This window comes from Salmo salar, chromosome 05 (assembly GCF_965601325.2).
Source record: "Salmo salar chromosome 05, fSalSal1, whole genome shotgun sequence".
Classification (NCBI taxonomy): domain Eukaryota; kingdom Metazoa; phylum Chordata; class Actinopteri; order Salmoniformes; family Salmonidae; genus Salmo; species Salmo salar.
In genome coordinates this window covers 5,783,975-5,790,473 of record NC_138295.1, presented here as the reverse complement: position 1 = coordinate 5,790,473, position 6,499 = coordinate 5,783,975, and positions in this window count along the sequence as shown.

The window sequence follows — 6,499 nt, the reverse complement described above, 5'->3', positions numbered from 1 at the left end:
TATACGTTAGTGGGACTGCAGGGAGGGAGGACACCCATACACACACAGATAGCAGCTGTTCATCTCTTTCAGCTTTCTGTCCACTTCTAGATAGCAGCCTGTGGCCTGTTCATCTCTTTCAGCTTTCTGCCCACTCCTCAGTGAATTATTCTCTCCTCATGGGTTCCTTGTCAGGTATATTGTACTGTTGTACCCCCTAGAACCATCCACCACTCACACTACTGAGATGTGTTGTACAGGGTGTTTCCCAATCCATCCCTTCACTACCCCCTAGAACCATCCACCACTCACACTACTGAGATGTGTTGTACAGGGTGTTTCCCAATCCCTTCCTTCACTACCCCCTAGAACCATCCACCACTCACACTACTGAGATGTGTTGTAAAGGGTGTTTCCCAATCCATTCCTTCACTACCCCTAGGACAGACTGGATACTCAGCACATCTGATTCAGTTAATCCAGTTCAGATCAGTTCAGTTAATCTAGTTCAGATGTTTGGGATGTCAGGGAACCTGAAAGCAGGCTTTCCAGTTTAACTAACTGTGGAGTCGGTATTGATAACTACTTAACCAAGAACTGATGGTGGTCTGTGAGATGATTCATCAATGTCCTAATTCATACAGTACAATTATCAAAACACATCTCCAGGCTTCTACAGTACTTCTCTAGTCCTATATTAAACGTTTAAGTAATATTGTTGTTTCTGTTTGTTTGGGTTCATAGCCTGTCTCCAGGGCTTGTTGGGGGCCGTCTGTAGATTACACCGTGTAAATGGGCTTGTTGGGGGCCGTCTGTAGATTACACCGTGTAAATGGGCTTGTTGGGGGCCGTCTGTAGATTACACCGTGTAAATGGGCTTGTTGGGGGCCGTCTGTAGATTACACCGTGTAAATGGGCTTGTTGGGGGCCGTCGAGAGATTACACAGTGTAAATGGGACAATATTTTGACGTGGCACACCTTTCAGTTTTCTCATGAAATGCTTTTAATATTTGTACATGTTGTTTCTACAATTTATAGTTGGTTAGAGGTTTCGAAGTCATTTTGTGACTTGCTGATGGTCTCGAACCAGCCCTGTGGGGAGATCTCCACAGTCAAACCAAATTTATCAAGGGCATTACGATCAGGTTGAGTACAGCTTGGCTCATAATGGATGATTACTTGGGTGCTGCCAGCTGTAGGAATGCGGGCAGCATTTAAAATGAACCCAACCCAAGAAAAACTGTCGTGTAGCCTTAATTCTGTGGCGTACAATTTTTCCTTAGTCATCTCGCAATCCTCCGTTTTGGACAAGACTGACCTTGTGACAGAAATTGTCCTATTTACCCTTTGTAGTAAGTTTTGACACCGGAGTATATTTTCTGACTCATATCGATGACACACGGGCCATTTTCAGAAGGAAACAACTATTTAGATCTTTAAGACTTTATTATTATACTTTTGTTTTAAATTGTATGTTTACTGTGTTTTGTTTTTTTTGTCTAAAAGCAACACAGATTACAATTGCTGTAGTTTTATGCCGATCTCATTTTGCTTCACAATAAATAAATAAAAAAACATACAATATACTGTATATACAATGCACTATGCAGAAATCACTCCTCCATTTCCTGGTTGCTAAAATTCAAATAATTTCAGTTTATGTGACGTAACAAGCAAGTATAGTGTAGAGAATAATTGTAGATAATCATTGTACCATCTAAACCGCTGTTAAATATCTTTTCAATAACCAAAAATATTGTATTTTCAGCTGTTTGAATCTGGTGTTCAAAACCGAAAGTTGACCACGCAACAACGAAACTTAAGAACGAGAAGCATAGAAATAGCACACATAGAACAGATTGGCTGCTTCTTAGACTTGATTTCAATAAGAATGACAGATCTATAACACACATTTCTATGTGAATTTGGTCAGGTCACCCAAAAAAGTGACATATTGCAGCTTTAATTAATATTGATAAGCAATTATTGTTGCACGGTATAAAAAAAAAAGCTTTTCGATTTAAAAACAACTGTTCGGGACGAGAATTTTTTACTTTTGGTAATCCGTATACGTCTCAAGTCTGACGTCATATACGGATTGAGAGGATCGATTCTTTAGTAATTTGTCTGAATCTTCTCAAGAGGGAAGTAAGTAGTCAGCTAGCAAGGCTGACACAGCACCACTTTTGAGCTGACATATAGAATTGTTTTCATTTAGCTATTGGATTTTCAATTGTTGGATCCTTTTAGGTATCAAATCATAAGGAATAAGGTTTTGAAGTGTCTGTCCAACATCTAGGAGATATAAGAAAGCTCAGGAAATAATTATTTATATTTTTACACATATTTAATCAATTTTTTGGGGTTTAGGCACGAACCTACCTCCATACTTCCATTCGTTTGTATGGGTAACCTTCAGACAAGTCCTGTGACACTTGTGGAGGTTGTAGAGCAAAACGGAAAACACCATCAAGTTCGTGAGAATCGTGTACCCTTTCCACAGTGGGGTCACATTAGTTTGTAGCCCAAACGGTTCGGACGCTACAAACAGAAGTTGGCAAAACGACTTCAGACGAGTCCCGTTGTGTCATGTCCTGACCCTTGTAAGATGTCATTTTCTATAGTAGAGTGGTCAGGGCGTGACAGGGCGTTCTATGTGGGTTTCTAGGTTTATTTTTTCTATGTTGGGGTTGTTGGGATGATCTCCAATTAGAGGCAGCCGGTTCTCGTTGTCTCTAATTGGAGCATATTTATGTAGGGGGTTTTTCCACTTGGTTTTGTGGGTTGTTAATTTGTGAGTAGTGTGTATTTCTCTCTGCGTCACGGTTTTGTTGTTTTGTTATTTCAAGTATTTGGTGTATTGCAACGTTTCACGATAATAATAAAGATGTGGAACTACAAACGCTGCGCCTTGATCCGATCCTTTAAACAGCCGTGACACGTTGGGCTTGTGGGGGGTCGTTGAGCAAAACTGAAAAACCACCATTGTGTGCGTGAGAGTCTCGTCTTTCTATATTAGTTTGTGCGCTGAGCCATTTTCATGAGACAACCAATTTGTTGGGATAGCTTGGCCACCTTCCACCGAAGATGCGGAATTGCAGCCATTGGTGGATGTGGTGAAATGAGACTGAGCCCATAAAGTTGATATCTCTAGCTTAAACTGACAGATTTTCATGGGGGTTTGTTTGTTATGTTACTTAGATTGACGCGCCGCTGTGTCAATAGACTCTAGTCCCATTATTTAATATGATGTTTTATTTTTTTAAGAAATTTAACACAGAATAAAAAATATTATATTCGTTATTTTAGATGTTCGACCAGTTACCAAACATATTGTTCAGTTAAAAAAATTAAAAATAATGGCCAGTTATTAGCTAATAATTGTTATTTTTTTGTTGTTGCCATGGTATCGTTTCGGTATCGAGTATCGATTTAGTATCGAATATTGTGATACTAAACCTGGTATTGAAGTCATGATTCTGGGAACGCGACAACACTATGAGCAATTACCAAGTACTTACTAGTCTGGAAGTTTAATTAACATTATATACATTATATATTATATTATATATGAACATTTTGTACTATTACTGAAGCACATCTTCAGCACTCTACAGAACAGTCCTCCAGTCCTATATTAAATATTTAAGCATTATTTCCATTAATAGCTAGTCGTACGTAAAAGTTCCCAAACCAGGCCCTAATAACTGTCGTATAGCTAAATGAAGTACCTAACATATATCCCAATGCTACAGAGGGTAGATTTAAAAAAGTGTTTTTAATGGAGGTCAGCCAGGTTAGATCCTAATATTGTACCATTTACTGTAAATACCATCAATCAAACCCTACATGTTTAACGTTGGCATATTTATTTGCACTTAACATGGGCTTTCGACCAGACCCCTATCGGCCCTAGTCAAAGTACACTACATGACCAAAAGTATGTGGACACGTGCTCGTCGAACATCTCATTCCAAAATCATGGGCATTAATATGGAGTTGGTCCCCCCTTGTTTGCTGCTATAACAGCCTCCTCTCTTCTGGGAAGGCTTTCCACTAGATGTTGGATTATTGCTGCGGGCACTTGCTTCCATTCAGCCACAGGAGTGTTACTGAGGTCAGGTGCTGATGTTGGGAGATTAGGCCTGGCTCGCAGTCAGCGTTCCAATTCATCCCAAAGGTGTTCGATGGGGTTGAGGTCAGGGCTCTGTGCAGGCCAGTCAAGTTCTTCCACACCGATCTCAACAAACCATTTCTCTATGGACCTTGATTTGTGCAAAGGGGCATTGTCATGCTGAAACAGGAAAGGGCCTTCTCCAAACTGTTGCCACAAAGTTGAAAGCACAGAATCATCCAGATTGTCATTGTATGATGTAGCATTAAGATTTCCCAACTAACGGCAATGCCCAAATTATTAAAAACGTCCCCAGACCATTATTCCTCCTCCACAAAACTTTACAGTTGGTACAATACATTGTGGCAGGTAGCGTTCTCCTGGCATCTGCCAAACCCAGATTTGTCCGTCGGACTGGCAGATGGTGAAGCGTGGTTCATCACACCAGAGAATACGTTTCCACTGCTCCAAAGTCCAATAACGGTGAGCTTTACAGCACTCCAGCGAACGCTTGGCATTTCACATGGTGATCTTAGGCTTGTGTGCGGCTGCACTGCCATTGAAACCCATTTGATGAAGATCCCGACAAACAGTTCTCGTACTGACTGATGTTGCTTCCAGAGACAGTTTGGAAGTGTTGCAACCAAGGACAGATGATTTTTACACACTACACGCTTCAGCACTTAAAGGTCCCGTTCTGTGAGCTTGTGTGGCCTACCACTTTGTGGCTGAGCCATTGTTGCTCCTAGACATTTCCGCTTCACAATAACAGCACTTACAAATTTGACGAACAACTTGTTTGAACGGTTGCTTCCTATGACAGTGCCATGTTGAAAGTCACTGAGCTCTTCAGCAAGGCCATTCTACAGCCAATGTTTGTCTATAGAAATTACATGGTTGTGTGCTCAATTTCATACACCTACTGATCACACTATAAGGGGTGTCCACATACTTTTGCATATACATGTATAGTGTAGTGCACTAAATAGCGAATAGGGTGCCATTTGAGACGAGGATGTTATTGTCATTGGTGTGAGAATATTGATGGGGATCAGTCTCTCCAGGCATTATATCTAATATGATTGAAGATGGGCCTGCAGGGCAGCAGAACACTCATTAAAAGCCATTTGTATTATAATGTGCGCCTGTCCACATTTACATTTTAGTCATTTAGCAGACGCTCTTATCCAGAGCGACTTACAGTAGTGAATGCATACATTTCATTTCATGCATCTTTTTTTAATAAAAAATAAAATAAAATAAATTGTACTGGCCCCCCGTGGGAATCGAACCCACAACCCTGGTGTTGCACACACCATGCTGGCGTTGCAAACACCATGCTCTACCAACTGAGCCACAGATGTAGTTTTGTCACACTGTAAAACATTCTAGGCTGTAGGAGAGGAGAGTGTTCCCCCTTATTGGCTTGCTATGGGAGATGTGTCTTCCAGTCTTTCAGGTGCCAATTTTCTGTCACTCTCAGTGTCACTTTGGCAATTTTTGTGGGGGGTGTTTCTAAATCTGCATTGCTTGCTGTTTGGGGTTTTAGGCTGGGTTTCTGTACAGCACTTTGTGACATCAGCTGATGTAAGAAGGGCTTTATAAATACATTTGATTGATTGATTGAGTGTAATATTAGATTGTAGTGGTAATGTGTTTTACAGTGTGACAAAACGGCATTTGTGGAATCATCAGTCAACCAGTCAATCGATCATTATTATTATTACAGTTGGCTTTACTTTGTTAGGTTTATTTCACAATTCCCATTAATACACATTTATGTATATGTATTAGACTTCACCAGCAGGCACATTTTCAAAAACCCTGAGGTCTTTAAGTGCTTTTAGTCAAAGTAATTTCATTATATTTTGCCATAAAACCTTTCACTATACAGACCTTTAAAGGGGAATTTCACCCTGGGGGAATCTGGGCTTGTTTTCATCATGTCTGAGGTATTTCTAGGACAGTGAGATGTGTTTCACACATAATTGCCCAGGAGGAAGCTTACTTGTAATGATGGCTTCCGGTGTATTGATGGAGAGGTTGGGGGGGTGGTCTGGCGGGATCTACAAATACATGTCGTCCTGCTTTTGGCATTTCTCCAAGGCTCTATGTTATACTGATCACACTACAAGGCTGTACATTATACTGATCACACTACAAGGCTGTACATTATACTGATCACACTACAAGGCTGTACATTATACAGATCACACTACAAGGCTCTACGTTATACTGATCACACTATAAGGCTCTACATTATACTGATCACACTACAAGGCTGTACATTATACTGATCACACTACAAGGCTCTACGTGTATACTGATCACACTACAAGGCTCTACTGATCACACTATAAGGCTGTACATTATACTGATCACACTACAAGGCTCTACTGATCACA